The sequence below is a fragment of the Aethalodelphis obliquidens genome, unplaced genomic scaffold, assembly GCF_003676395.1.
Source record: "Aethalodelphis obliquidens isolate GAN/ISIS:26980383/991018 unplaced genomic scaffold, ASM367639v1 scaffold64, whole genome shotgun sequence".
NCBI classification, from domain to species: domain Eukaryota; kingdom Metazoa; phylum Chordata; class Mammalia; order Artiodactyla; family Delphinidae; genus Aethalodelphis; species Aethalodelphis obliquidens.
The window spans coordinates 5,427,563-5,443,187 of NW_020838008.1; positions in this window are offsets into that span (position 1 = coordinate 5,427,563).

The window sequence follows — 15,625 nt, forward strand, 5'->3', positions numbered from 1 at the left end:
AGAAGCCACCGCAATGAGAAGCCCGCGCACCACAGCTAAGAGTAGCCCCCACTCACCGCAACTAGGGAAAGCCCTTGAGCAGCAATGAAGAGTCAGTGCAGCCAAAAGGAAATAAAATAAAAATAAATAAATAAATAAGGACTACTGCAAACAATTATAATAAATCTTATATTGTATCTGTTACCGTTATTAATGAAAACAGGGAAATAAGTGCTAGGGTTATTGCACATAAAACAATCACTGGGTTTTAATATTCTAATCTGAGTCAATTCAAGGTCTATCCTGAGAAGAATCAGGCACTGGCTGAATGGCTTTTAGAGAAACATATTTTGTGGTTGTTTGATAGAAAACTGGGCACTGGCCTGGCACATTGCATTTACTTACTCACAACTTGTGAGGGAGAATGTCCCAGTTCTTTCATTCTTTGTGAAATGGGCAAGAGCGCCATGCATATTTACTGCCAGGTACGTAAGGACCTGCCCCCAAAGCATTACCAACCATTCAGTTCACTCTGATATCTAAACAACTTCCTAATGTTTACCTCTACTCTGAACCCTCTGCCCAGAAGAAGAGACAAGGGGGGTTGTCTTTAATGGAACTAAACTGGAAGGGGAAATCACACATAGGTGATCATACATCCGGTGATCTAATAATTTCATCAAGTGTTAATAATAATTAATATTATAATTATTATTATATATATAATAATAATAATAATTTCCAAGTGTTTATTTGTAAGAATTGAATTTCACAAACTTCTAATATTTTGGGGCTTCTTTGCATGTTTGTATTCTCATATTACCCTAAATTTATATTTGTTATAGTCACTAAGGCAGTAAATTGTACTTTTGAACATATTTAACTCCTTTGTTAGGCTGAGGGCTCCTTGTAGTGCTGGTGTACCTAATTTACATTGCAGTCCAGAGCCTGATGAAGTGTTGAACATTTAGTAGCTCCTCAATAAATGCTGAATTAATTAATGAGAGCTTCCTGCATCACCTTCAGATGTCTGTTCTTTGACTTTCATCCGCATCTTGAAATAGCTTTGAGACTCTGTTCATCACTCCATTTAATATTCCCTCAAAAAAATCACAAAGAAGATACAGATTAATATTTATTATGTCATGACACAGTGCTTTGCTTCTAAGGGCTTGTTATACCGCCTTCAGTGTCCTGAAAAAACTTACAGTCTAGATGCAGAGACAAGACAAAACCACATAAAATATTAAATTACAAAATGAAGGGGTAATGATTAAACGTAAAATGAATACCATAAATGATATGAATATAGTGTGTTTTAAGATTATGCTAAGTTAGGTCCATTCAGGAGATTCATATCTGGGAAAATATGAGGTTCTTTGGGGGCTGTGGCCAGAGCTGGTTGGCTTGAAGGATTGAGGGGCCTCCTGGAAGGATACAGCCTAAACCAAGAGAATCAATAGAAAAATCTGACCCGATAAGTAAGTCTTAGTCATCAGAAGGGAGGAGTGATGTGATGAGTTGCTTGAATGAATCTCTAAGCATAGCATTTCCTTTCACCACTGACTCATATGAGAATTTTTGGGAGAAACAAAGAACTGTGACATAGAACTGAAATTACTGTGTAAGATATTAATATTCATGAGATATCAATCTTATAAGATATTGGGAAAAGCTTTTATCCTTTAGTAGAGGATAAGAAAAAAGGATGAAGGCCTTGTCTTCGATTCTGCCTTGGGAATATTGTCCAGTGTGGGAACCGGAGGGTGCAGTTCATCACTGGATAATATGATACCCAGACAAGGAGTATCTGGAAGCATCACAGGTGTCATGCAGGGGCATCAGTACCCAGTGGAGGTAGCCATGGTTAACTGAACTCTCAGTGTTATCAACAAAGAGGGAAGGAGGAACAGAAAAGTATAATAGTGGCTAGACATAGTTTTGAATCCATGTTGACTCCCTTTGGTGATACCTCAGAATACCTGCAGCAAGACTCAACATCGGGTATTAGCAAGTGACAGGTTACATGCATAACAGATATTTACAGGAAGGTGAGTTAACTGAACTGCAGTGCAGTCTAGGAAATCTTCATGCGGCAGGAAGAACTGGATCTAGATCTCTAAAGAGAGAGGAAGGTAATGGGGAGAGGCAGTACTGAAAGATGAAGATGAGCAAAGACAAAGAAGAAATATCTGTGATCTCCGGTTCATGGGAGACCACGAACATAGCACTGTGACTGACTGTAGCTCTGTGTACATTAGAGAAGATAGTGAGCAACTGAGTTAGAACTGGATATTGGGGCCAAAATTCAAGAAACCTGGAGCTGTATCATCTCAAAAATCTAAAAGGAGCAAGCTCCTAATGTGAAGATTTCAGAATTTTTCAGATAGGAATATTCCCATGACCGATAGCCATGCAGTAAGCACTTTGGATATTTTATTTTTAATTTTAAAAAGCTCTATGAAGAAGTATTATTGTGTTTATTTTCTTTAAATCAAAATTGAGGCTCAGAGAGCTTAAGTAACTTGCCCAGTGCGACACAGTAACAACTGAGCTGGGATTTGAGAACAGATGTGTGTGGTTCACAAACCACTACACGTCACCTTTTCTAATTTTGCTTTACTCAACAACCTAATCTCAATGGGGTTAGGTTGGCCTTGCATTTTCCCCACTCTGTTCTATTTCCTTGGATAAAATAATGGTGATTGCATATTACATAAAGATAGAAAAAACATTGATGGTGATCTCTCACTTCTTGAAATCAGTTCTTTTTAATGATGTTCAGTTTACCTGTATATTATTTGAAGACCCCGGCCTGGAATTTTCCATTTTTTTTCTTATTTTGGTGCCTTTTGATGAATCTGCCTACATCGTGTATACTTGAGTGGTTCACCTTGGTGTGTTAATGCTGTGGGAGATGGTGTGCCTGATACTTTAACAAAAGACACATTCTTGTGCCTTCAGTGACCTAGGACTTTAAGCGTTAAAGGAGATAAGGGAGAAAGGAAATGGGTTTTATAAAGGAGAATGAGGCAGGCAAAGGAAGTGTTGATGATAGATGAGACTGGAATTGAAGACTCCACCACGACGGTGAAGTGATTAGGCTTGACTTAGTTTACCTAGAAAATGGACTTCGGAAGAGATAAGACCAACCTTCTGGACTGGGAATAGATGTGACTTGGGGCTTAGAGATGAAGACACGCACCTGACAGGAAATCAATGAAGGCTTTCACTACTACTGAAGAGGAGGAACCTTCTGTCTAGTCTAAATAGCTGTGAGCACCTAACGTAATTCGTTTCAAGGACCCTGTTAAAGTTGCTCTGATGACAGTGGAGAAGTGCCAAGGGCAAGAGCTACTAAGGAAAGGTAAGAGTAGTAACTGGGAAAACTTGTTCCTGAGCTTGGTTGGCAGACGGAAGCACCCTCCCGTGTTGGTCGTTGTTAAAGGGGCGCCTGTGAAGAAGCAAGCTTCTTTGCTGCCCCTTCTGGCTGCTATATGTAAAGCATATTTAACGACGCTTCATCTTACCAAATCAGTTTGACTTAGCAAGAATCGCCCACAAAGAAATCACATTCTAATAAAAGTGTGTGTGAATTTACCTATATATGGAATCTAAAAAAAAAACAAAACGGTTCTGATGAACCTAGGGGCAGGACAGGAATAAAGATGCAGATGTAGAGAATGGACTTGAGGACACGGGGAGGGGGAAGGGTTAGCTGGGACGAAGTGAGAGCGTGGCATGGACATATATACACTATCTAATGTAAAATAGATGGCTAGCGGGAAGCCGCCGCATAGCAAAGGGAGATCAGCTCGGTGCTTTGTGACCACCTAGAGGGCTGGGATAGGATATATGTATACATAACTGATTCACTTTGTTATAAAGCAGAAACAAACACACCATTGTAAAGCAATTATACTCCAATATATATGTGAAAAAAAAAGTGTGTGAATTTGTTTTGGAGGGTTGAAATAATTGGTAGATAAATCCACCTTTAAGAGAGAAATGAAAGAAAATCTTCAGGCTACACAGTTCAAATAGCATTATGTGTGGCTTTCTCCTAATTGTAAATGGGGGAAATTTTCCAAATTATTTATGAACTCAGTGAAAAAAAATTAGAATGTGCTATCCTATACTCCTTGATGTCAGTTTAAACCAAACATTAGTCATGCATTTTCAGATTTCCAGAAGAAAAAAAAAATCCTCCTAAATGGGACCTTAGTTACTCTTTTAAATGTCCTTTAAGAAATGGGCTTTGAAATAACACAATAGAGGTTTGATGAGATACAGTGATGGAATAGAGGAATGATTCAAAAGAAATGTCTCCAGGAAACATTATTTTAATATTTATGGTTGGAACTAATTTTTTATACTTGTGTCACTGAGGTAATACTGTAACATGAATTCTACAAATATGTTCGTGTATTCCATCATTTGCAGTAAATATTAATTGTAATTCCATTTTAGCTCTCAAGTATATCCAATTCTCCCCATCTTCTCTGCTCCTGGATTGATGTAATGGACTCTTTAACTGTTCTCCATACCTCAGATCTGACCCCTGCTCAGTCTGTTTGCCATCATATGGGGCTTAGTATCTGGAGGAAAGTGGAGTTCCTCCTTTGTCCATTGCTCTCCATGTAGGGGGATGATAGCTATGCCTGTACATTTGCTAAAGAAATTAGTTCTAGCCCTGGTGTCTGGGTTTATAAGTCTAAATATTATCATGTCAGAAGAGCACAGTTTTCTGTCAGGCTTACTCCTTAAATAGGGATGCCAGGAACCACTCACTTAGGTGCAGCTTCCGCTAAGGGATTAAGTCCTAGTGTTGGTGTTTGTATTTCCTCCCCTCCCTGGACCTAACGGGGCCCTAGGTTACCCAAAGTCGTAATAACAGCCCCAACCTCCTCTTATAGAGAAGGAGTTAATGAGATGAAATAGTAGAGAGCAAAGCAAAATGGGCACAATATGGCAGCATTCAAGCTGAGGTCCTCCTTGTTATGGGTAGCTTGGAAATTTTTGTGTAGTGCTTCACTGAATTCCCTGGGTTCTGAGGTATTGGGGAGCTTGTGGAATAATGCTCACTATTAAGAATTTAGTTACCAATATACTAAGTGATCTTTTTTCCTGCATGAAAGATCCCAGAGAGTTTTTGTGGCTTCTCTTTTTCAAATGTGGTAAAGTTTAGCCCAGTTCCGTTTGTCTACACCAAAGGACCACTCTTCTTTTTCCACTGGCGGGATTAGGTGGTAATTAAGGCCATAAAAACCAGTGCAGACGGGATCATGAAGAACCTCACTTATTAGGGCTTCACTCAAGAGCAAGATAACTAGTGGGTATGAAATAAATGGTCTTTTCCAAGGAAGGATGTCAAAGAGCAAGAGGACACATGATCAGCTCACATGACAGGCAAAACCCAATAATATTGGGAGTTCAGAACAAGTTGGTTTCCCTTCTAAAATAAAAGTCAGCCCACAAATATATATTGAGCCACTACGATGTGAGAGGCATTATCCGAAGTTCTAGTGATGGTAGAGAACTGGAAAGATCAATCCTAATGATAAGGGCCATAATTCTAATGGGAGAAGGCATATAATAAAATGTCAAAAAAAACTAATTTAAGCGACTCAAAGAGAGGTTAAAGGCTTTATTCAACTGATGTGCTCAGGCAGCACCTGAAGACCAGGTAACTCTCCTAATTGAAGCAGAGTTGGGATTTTACGGGATGAGAAGAGGACAGGGTACCTGTTCTTATGGTCTGACTCAGGTATCACTTTTCATCTTCAGTTGCTGTAACTCTTATTGTTGGAGTGGCTGGATGTTGTTTTGGTCCTTGGGCCTCTTGTTCATGGCCATTGTTGTAATATCACCCAAAAAACTGTCAGAACGTTTCTTTTGAAACCTGTTTTTATAAACTTTGCCATTTGTTGGTTAGTCAAGGTTCAGCATCAGGGGACATAGGAATAAAAAGGAGAAAGAGAATAAAAAGGAAGAGAGGCAGTTGTCAAAGGCTGTCCTTGTTCTTGTACAGAAAGTATACAAATAAATAAAATGTCTTCAGTGTCTGTAAATTGAATCAAGAAAGTAAATTCAGGGAAGTGTGGAAGAGAGTTGTTAAGGAGACATCTCCTAGGAGAAGACATTCAAGTTGAATGTTGAGAGAAAGCCATTAAGAATATGGGAGATTTGGCAACTACAGATGCTGGAAAGCAGGAATAAGCTAAGCATGTTTGAAGAGAAGAAAGAACAGGGCGATATGGGAGACACAGGTAAGCTAGAGAGTTCATAGGACATGCTTTGGCATTTGGTGACATGGGGGAGGTGGGAAGGAGAAGTAAGGATGCAGGGAATTTCCTACTTGATTGTCATTGTTTTGAGCTGACACTAGCCCTTGCTGCCCTTGGCAGGTGTTTAGAGCAGGCTCTGATGGGATGTTTGCAGTGGTGGTTCTCAAACATTAGCGTGCTGAGAAAGCATTTGGGCATTAGGTTAAAATGCAGATTCTAATTCAAAAGGCCAGAGATATAGGACCTGTTATTCTCTTGCCTAACGAACTCCCAGGTTACACGGATGATGCTTGAGCACCCTTAGTAGGAAGTCTTCAGGGGCTTCCTTGGAGACCCTTCTCTCTTCTCCAAATCCCCCTGGTACTTAAGGCATCAGAATGAGTGCACCCCTATTTTACTTTCTTCCTTCTTTGCCATTCAGAGGACCAAGGAAAGGCTTTTCCTTGGTCTATCTATTAGCCCACCTGACGCCCCTGCTATCTCCTTAGAGGGCTGGTTCTTGGGAGATTTCCAATTCAAATATAAAAATGGTAGAAGCTATTTAAATCACTTTCCCTCCAGGTGTCATTAATATTTTGAGGTTATTCTATAATACACTGTTTACATGTTCTATGTTGTCTCTGAGGAAGAGTAATAATTGTTAAAAGAAAAATACCCATTTCTTCCTTCTTATTTATACTTAACAGAGCTATGTTTTTCTTCACTTGGGAGCCCTTTAGACTGCAGACTACAGACATTGAAAGTATTTGTTCCTCTTTAAATATGGGAAATTTTAGGGCTTCCGTGGTGGTGCAGTGGTTGAGAATATGCCTGCCAGTGCAGGGGACATGGGTTCGATCCCTGGTCCGGGAAGATCCCCCATGCCACGAGCAACTAAGCCCATGTGCCACAACTACTGAGCCTGCACTCTAGAGCCCACGAGCCACAACTACTGAGCCCATGTGCCACAACTACTGAAGCCCACGTACCTAGAGCCCATGCTCCGCAGCAAGAGAAGCCACCACAGTGAGAAGCCCGCACACCGCAGCGAAGAATAGCCCCCGCTCGCCGCAACCAGAGAAAAGCCCACACACAGCAACGAAGACCCAACGCAGCCAGAAACAATAAATAAATAAAATAAAATAAGTAAATTTATAAAAAACTATGGGAAATTCTAAATTTTGCTAAATAATTTAAAACTAATTTCTTGGGAAAAAAAGGGCATTTGTAAATGCATGTATGTAGAGGTAGTAATTTGACTAAAACATTACCTAAGCAAACTAGGAACAACAGAGAAAATGTTTTCCCTCCGTGTTTAATTATCTTAGAAGTCCTAAGTATTTTTTGTTCTCTCCTACAAATACAAAGCATGGGGGAATGACTGTAGGTCAAGGGGACTATGTTGTTGAATTGCAAAAACATCACATGAATTTATAGGTCGCTTACTACTTTATGATAGGGAACAATGTCTATGTTTCTAACAATCCTACCTTAATATTTTCCTTCATTTTAAGGGAAGTATATTGTTTCAGAGCAACAGGTTTATGATATTAGCGGGCATAGGATCTGCTCAGCTATCTATTACACCTGTGAACTTTGGCAAATTGGTTCGGCCCTTCTGAGCCTCAGACTCCTCAGATGCAAAGTCTGGATTATAGTAGTACTTCATGTTTGTGTCAATTAAATAGGTATGCATGTAAATTGTAAGCGGAGTATCTGGTACACAGTAAGCTTTCAATAGATGTTGAGCATTAATATTAGTAGTATGACTACTAATTATTATTTTCTCGACAAGAACAAACCCAATTCAGGAAGAACTGTTTGGCAGAGGCTTCAAAACATATTCATGATCTGAAGCTCGTGTACCAGCTGCTAATTTGCTTCTTTATTTCGTTTGATTTTCCTTAGCCGCACAGAAGGGAGGTGGGTGGCAGAAGCTTAATTTATTTGTCCCTTTGTTTTTTTTTTGAAAATGTGGGTTTTGGCTCTCACGCTATTTTGAGGCACGGACTGGTGATGGCATTGGGGAGATGCACACTTGAGGGAAGTGGGAGGATTATGTAGCTCTCTTGGTGGTTCTAGCGTCTTTCTTTCCCCAAGTGATCAGCATAGGTGCTAGATTGCCAGTGTGCTGCTGGCCAAAGGCCTTTCCTCCCACAGACTTGGAAACACATGAAAAGAGCCATGACTCATGGGCTACAACTTTTTCAGCTGATTGATAGAAGCACTGATAGACTCAGCTCCCATGTTCCCATCACCCCACGGGCTGGCTGAAGGGGAAAGTGCTCTCTGGTTGTCAAATAAAGTGCTTCCCAGCGATCATTGAGGACAACTGAGAGAGAGACTGTGGAAAAGTTAGAATGCTGTTCCTTTCCTTGGCTGAAGTCAGTGGAAAGGATGATCTGGGGTGACACCAGGGTTTCTTCAGACCCTTAGAGGTATGGCATATGAAGTACTTTCAGATCTTTCTTTACAGATTCTCCCAGTCCCCTCTTTCCTGCATTTCACCCCTTGAACTTGGCATGTTTCTCTAGGAGCACTTAACTCATTGTGTCATCTTTTGCTGTGGTACTTGTCGTGGGCCAGCCTCTCTTCTATGTGCTGTGTGAGGGCAAGTCCTCTGCCTTTTTAATCATTGGCTCTCCAGCCCTGAGCTCAGTGCCTGGTAGACTCTGAGGGTTTACGTAGCAATTGTTGACTACGTGGACAGATGGATTGGTGAATGGGTCATGAATGAGGAAATAAATACTTCAGTACCATGGATGGTGGTGCATATGGGAATATGCTTTAATTATCAGATGGCTATTTGGCGGGAGGAATTATTTATTAAAAAGACAGTTCTGAAGTTCAGAAAACTTGCTTTGTTGGCAAACTTCAGGTCATAATGTTAAGTTTGTGAGCAGCTACTTTGTCCATAAAACCCCCAAGTAATTTTGGGGAGAATTTAGAATGAAAAAAGAAATCATCCTCAAAAGTATAAATGGACATTTGTGACAGACGTGGCATTCTAAATGAACACTAAAACAGATATGGTTTATGTAAAGGTAAGATATATTAAATCTGTAAGAGATTTACAGACACAGGGAGCTTAAAGTTCCGTTGAGAAAAAATGATAGAAGTTTATCCATGAACTCACTAAATAGTATTTATTAAAGACCTACTTGGTACTGAACACGATGGACTGAGGGATGAATTGATCCATGTCTCAGTCCTCTGGGGCTTCACAGTTAAATCAAGAAAAGAACATGTAAATAAGTCTTTGTAGTAAGAGGAAAACAGAGATAGGATCATGGCACTATCGAGAGATGGTCATGGTTAACCTCGCTCAAAAAAATCTAGAGACAACATGATATCTGAACTGGAACTTGAAGGATATGTGGGAGTTGACATGACAGGAGGGAAAAAGATGTTGTACCTGTGCAGAGATAAAGGGGTGGGGAAGAGCAGGTGCCTTCCGAGGAGTGCAGGCACTTCCGTGTGGCCAGTACATTGTGCTGTGGATGAGGGAAGTGAGTGGTTGAGATCAGAAAGACAGTGGGAAAGTCAGCAGGACTTGAACACCAAACTCTGGATTCAAAATGTATTCTTCCAAGTCAATTATGCATAACTAAAGAATATAGTAATCTGGGCGTCCCTGGTGGCGCAGTGGTTGAGGGTCCGCCTGCCGATGCAGGGGACACGGGTTCGTGCCCCAGTCCGGGAGGATCCCACATGCTGCAGAGCGGCTGGGCCTGTGAGCCATGGCCGCTGCGCCTGCGTGTCTGGAGCCTGTGCTCCGCAACGGGAGAGGCCACAACAGTGAGAGGCCCGCGTACCACAAAAAAAAAAAAAAAAAAAAAAAGAATAGAGTAATCTGTGCTAATTGCTTCTCCAAATACTGAGGTCGAATGCCTGAAGAGTGCACTGTAGTTCTACTTTAGCAGCTGGGAAAAAAACATGTGTTCAGTGGTTATGTACTCCTGACCTCGTGTACTTTTCATAAAGGCAATTGATTAAAAACAAAATAATGTGATTTAACTTTATACCCTTGTGTCAGTTTGATATATCTTATTTTACAAACCAGAAAAACATTCTGGAAAAAAATCACCATGGTTTTATTTTAGGCAACAAAGAGAATCTTTTTACACTCAAAATGGACTCGTTGATAAGGTCAGGGATACAATCTAGGATCCCTGGCTTCCGACACATTGACTTTCATATAAGACCACCAAGCTCAATAAATGCAATAGCCTCCAAAGCTGGAAGGTGGCATTTTATCTTCTTTGCTACGTCATGCAAACTCTATTTGTGGGTTGTATATCACCAAGTTCTCTCGCGTGACTCTGAATATGTGTCTTATAAGATTCCTTACCTCAGATAACTTCACAGATTGATCTTTTTCACTTTAGTTTAAAATTTTATTTATTTTTAGCCAAAAAAATCATTAACTAGACATCATCCACTTAAAAATCAGCTTACCCAAATTTGTCAGTTCATTAGAAGAATTACTGTAGAAAATCAAGAACACATCTTCAAAAGCTGCCTGGATTCGTTTTATATTTGTCTGACCTATATTTTTAGAGTGCCTATAGGCAAAACACTATGTGTTTGCATGTGTGGAGGGGTATACACGAATAATACTCATATTGGCAAATACTCACATGACAGTTACTGTGTTGTAAGGCAGTAGTCCAAGTGCTTTTTATAATATTTACACATTTAGTTTTTTTCTATAAGGTGGGTACATTTTAAAATACCTGTTTTATAGATGAGAAAACTGAGGCTCACAGAGATTAAGTAACTTGCTCAGATCATGAACCAGGAAATGGAAGAGTCAAGTCCCTAGGAGGAAACTAGGACTCCTTAGAGCCCATGATGGGAAGAGAGTTCATGTAGCCATGTGGAAACTACTTCAGAAATACAGAACAGGAGGAGAGTTTATGTCTGGGGTGATTATGAAGTGTTCATAAAAGAAGAGACATTGAAACTGAGCCTAAGGATTGGTGGGCTTTTCTGAGGTGGAGGTTTAGATGACTGCAGACTCGGGATTGCCATTAGAAGAGCACACGGTGTGTTTGGAAGACAACACTTGAAGCGGTATGTCAGGAGTGGAGTGGGGAGTCGGTGTAAAAGGGCAGAAGGGAAGTTATAGCAATTTCTAGAGAACCTTAAAGCCCAGATAAAAGAGTTTGAAATGTGTCCTGTATGTGAAGGTTTGTGGTTTTATTTTTTCTTTAGTTATTTTTCAAGCAAAGGAGTAAAATGAAGGATGATGAATTAGGCAGCTATGTGTAGGATTGATTAGATGGAGAATGAGAAAGATTTGAAAGGAGAAAAAGGTTGGCATTCTAAAGGATTTAAATCCTTCAGCAAGAACAACAAAAACAGAATGAAACAGGAACAGAGCCTTGTGAAACATCTTAACTCTGAAGTTGAAACTGAGAAAATCTGGAGCTTTGCTACAGCAGAAAAGGTACGGGTATGAAGGTAATCTCACCCTCCCTTCACAACAGGACTTTTTGCACCATCTGGAAATCTGGAAGAAGAATCCATTCTTTAGTTCCTTCCTGTACTCTGAAGCCATGAGTAACACAGTTCTTTAACTCTTCCTCTGTACTTTGGTGACAGGTTTTTCCAAGATAGATGTACAGTGGGGCACAGTTAGTACATCATTTTCAGATGTTCGTGGCTGTCCCGGGGTGTGGAATAATGATGTATGTCCTACTTTGAGGTGGGCATTAATAACGGTCATAGCTTGCTCAGGGCACAGGGACCAGGAATGACTGAGCAGGGGGAGGTTTTCAGCCTGTAACAGACATTCTTACCCAAGTCCCTGTAGTTTCTGAAGAGGCATAAAGCATGGTCTGAACCTCTTTTGGGTTTCAGCTTTCTGGTCTGTCTTATGAGGACGCAGACATTAGATATCAAGAAGAGAGAATAAACAACCCATGCGATGGACATCCAGACAGAATTCTGAGGTAGACAAGAGAAAAGGCAAATCCCTGTCAGTTTTGTTCATTGGACTTGAAATTGTAGGGTGTCTAATGAAATGTAAGTTTCCTAGGAAGCTAAGTTTTGAGAGATCTGGGAGATTCCAGGTTAGCTCTGAAAACAGCAGGATCTGTATGGCCTTGTCTTTCCATTAGGTGGGTCCCAGTTAGTTGTATCGGAGAAGAGGACAGGACAGCTCATCTGAAAGTTGTAACCTTTTTGAAGTAGTCCTCTGAGTAAAGTTTAGTCTTTGTGAAACATGTTGCTGTTCAAGTGATGTGCTGCATTTATGACAGCCTCCTTACGATGCCCCAAAGTAAATGGCCCTCCATGGGTATTCCATCAAATGGGGCCTTTTGGGTTATCTTGGGGCCTCATTTCACTCAAGAGAAAGCTTTAACAATCTAGAACTTAAGAAGCATCTTGAAATGTATGTTAAGGAAAAGACCAGACTGAGTTTGTATTATTAAACTACATCCAGTCTTAAAAGTAATATTAAATCATTCACATATGAGAATATAAGCTGGTGATGGAAGAATGACCACATGCTTCTGCATCTTCACCCTCCATTCTGATCATCTTGTAGGCTGACCCCCTCTTTCCACTTTGAATGTGACTGTGGCTCAGTCAGTGTGTGAGCAACAGGATTGTCAGTGAGCCTGACAGGCTGAAGCCTTTAAGCTTAGCCAAAGTGTATTGTCAGCTACCGGTTAGTTCAGGTGCTCTGGGAGCGGTGCTAATAAGGGCAGGGCTTTGGGTTGGGTCCATCTATGCCGTTTTCCTTACTTTTTCCTTTTTTAAACTTTTTATTTTAAAATAATCTTAAACATACAGAAAAGTTACAAGAATAGTGCAAAGAGTTTCTCTATTCTCTTTACCCAGAATCAACAGTTGTTAACATTTTCCACATTTGCTTTACGGATTCTCTATGTATCACATAGTTTCCAGAACTATTTGAGAGTAGGTTGCATATGCCATGCCCCTCTACCCTTTAATTACTTCAGTGTGTATTTCCTAAAAATAAGAATATTCACTTACATAAATGCAGTGTATTTATTAAGGGTGATACTTTTATCTACTTTTACCTAATCTATAGTCCATATCAAATTTGTCAATTGACTTAACCATACTGCTTAGAGTACCAGATCCAATCTAGGATCAGATATTGCATTTATTGTATTAGAACTTTGACTAACAGGGGAGACTACAGGGGAGATAATTTTCAGATAATGTTTGGAAAGGGGCCATGGAGTCAGATGAATTGAGTACCTTTGTATCCTCAGAAGAGCTGTGAGATGGTCTATCAGCCAGGATTCTCCAGAGAAACAATGCCAATAGGATATATTATCACTTAGGATGATAGATAACTAGATAGATGATAGATAGATAGATAATGGGAACAATTCAAATATTGTTATGAGCACAATGAAAATGTCATGAGCTTTCTTAGAAACTTGCAGTGTTACTATTTCTGATGGAATTTAAGCATGATTGACACAAGAATAAGATAGAATTTATTTTTGCCTAGAAGATTTCAAAATCCCTTTATATAAATGTGTACATATCGGTGTGTGTGTGTGTGTGTATATATGCATGTGTATATATATGTGTACATATATATACACGTACAAATAAACAAGATAGATGGAAGGATGGGGGTGGGGGAAGGCAAGTTCCAAACCAGTAAGGCAGGCCAGCAGGCTGGGCACTTTGCCAGGACTGTGTTGGAGTCTTGAGCCTAAAATCTGTGGAATAGGCCGGTAGTCTTGTCACTCAGCAGGAGCTGATGCTGTAGTCTTGAAACAGAACTTCTTCCCTAAGAAACTGCAGTTTTTGTTCTGATGTCCTTCCAGTTGCTTGGATGAGACCCCCACACATTTTTTAAGGTAATCTGCTTAAAGACAACTGACTGTAGATGCTAGCCACACCTGCAGAGTACTTTCATAGCAACAACTAGATTAGTGTTTAATTAAATAACTGGTTTAGCCAAGTTAACACAGAAAACTATCAGGGGTAGAGATCATCACCCACATTTTACATGTGAGGAGTCCAAGACTTAGCACTACTGTATTTATGGAGGACACTCAGTATGCATGAGTGACCCAGAATATAAACACAGTGTGTCCCACTCCAAAACCTGTGCTACTTCCATGGTACTTCTCTTGCCCAAATTCAGCATAGGGTGATTTGGGAAGTGGTAAATTTCTAGTCATTGATGATATGCAGATATAATCTAAATGACCAGCTAGCAAAAATGTTCCAGAAATGATTCAAACCTTAAAGAAAAGCCTGTACTAGATGGCTTTTAAAATTTCATTGACCTTTATGAATCTATAATAAGTATTTGAAAATGTATTTTGGGTTTTATTCCCTCTTATTGGAGCATAACATTTTTATGCACATATACCTTCACATTCAATTAGTACCTCTAATGAGAACAGACAGCTAAATTGTACCCTTTTTTTTACCCCTAGAGCCTACATTATTTCTAGTTTTCAAAACACATTTCAAACTAGTGCTACTATTTGGCAGATCTGTTAGGAGGTCTTAGAGAAAAATACGAGACTTTAGAGAAAAGCTGTGTAGTTGGAAAGCAATTGTAAAGGACTTTTATGTACATCTAACTTTATATATTGAAATAAGCCATTTGTTTCCTTATACTCTTTTTTTTAATACATCTTTATTAGAGTATAATTGCTTCACAATGCTGTGTTAGTTTCTGTTGTACAACAAAGTGAATCAGCCATATGCATACATATATCCCCATGTCCCCTCCCTTTTGAGCCTCCCTCCCACCCTCCAAGGATAATTTCATGGCTCAGTTGTTTTTTTTTTTTTTTTTTACTTCTCAGTAAAATTGGAATCAAATCCCATGGTTTTTCTTGACAATTATCCTCAACATTAGAAAAAGTTTCATCTTTTGTAGGGCATTTTAAGTAATAAATAATAATCATAAAAGTAATATTCACTAAGCATTGTTAGGTTCCAGATACTTTGCTAAGCGATTTATAAGCATCGTCTAGTTATTCCTCTTAACAACTCAAAGAGGTAAGTACTCTTCCTGTATCCATTTTAAGAAAAAAGAACAGGCACAGGAAGATGAAGTAGTCCTAAAAGTAAGATCCTACCCAGATGATGTGCAGGTGGATATTTTGTTTTCTAATTTTTGCTTGGTATCTTCACATAAATGGATTTGTTTTATATATAATTCAAATTATCCTTTAAAAATCTGAGTGTTCATATTTCAACAGATGATGGAGCAAAGTAATTAAGTGCCTTGTCCATGATCACTAGCAAGATGGTTGCCAAATCACAGAATTAATTTATGACCTTTTAACATCAAGTCCAAAGTTTGTCCATTAAACTACAACATCTTCTCATAATAAAACCCACTGTAATGACAGCTTAAC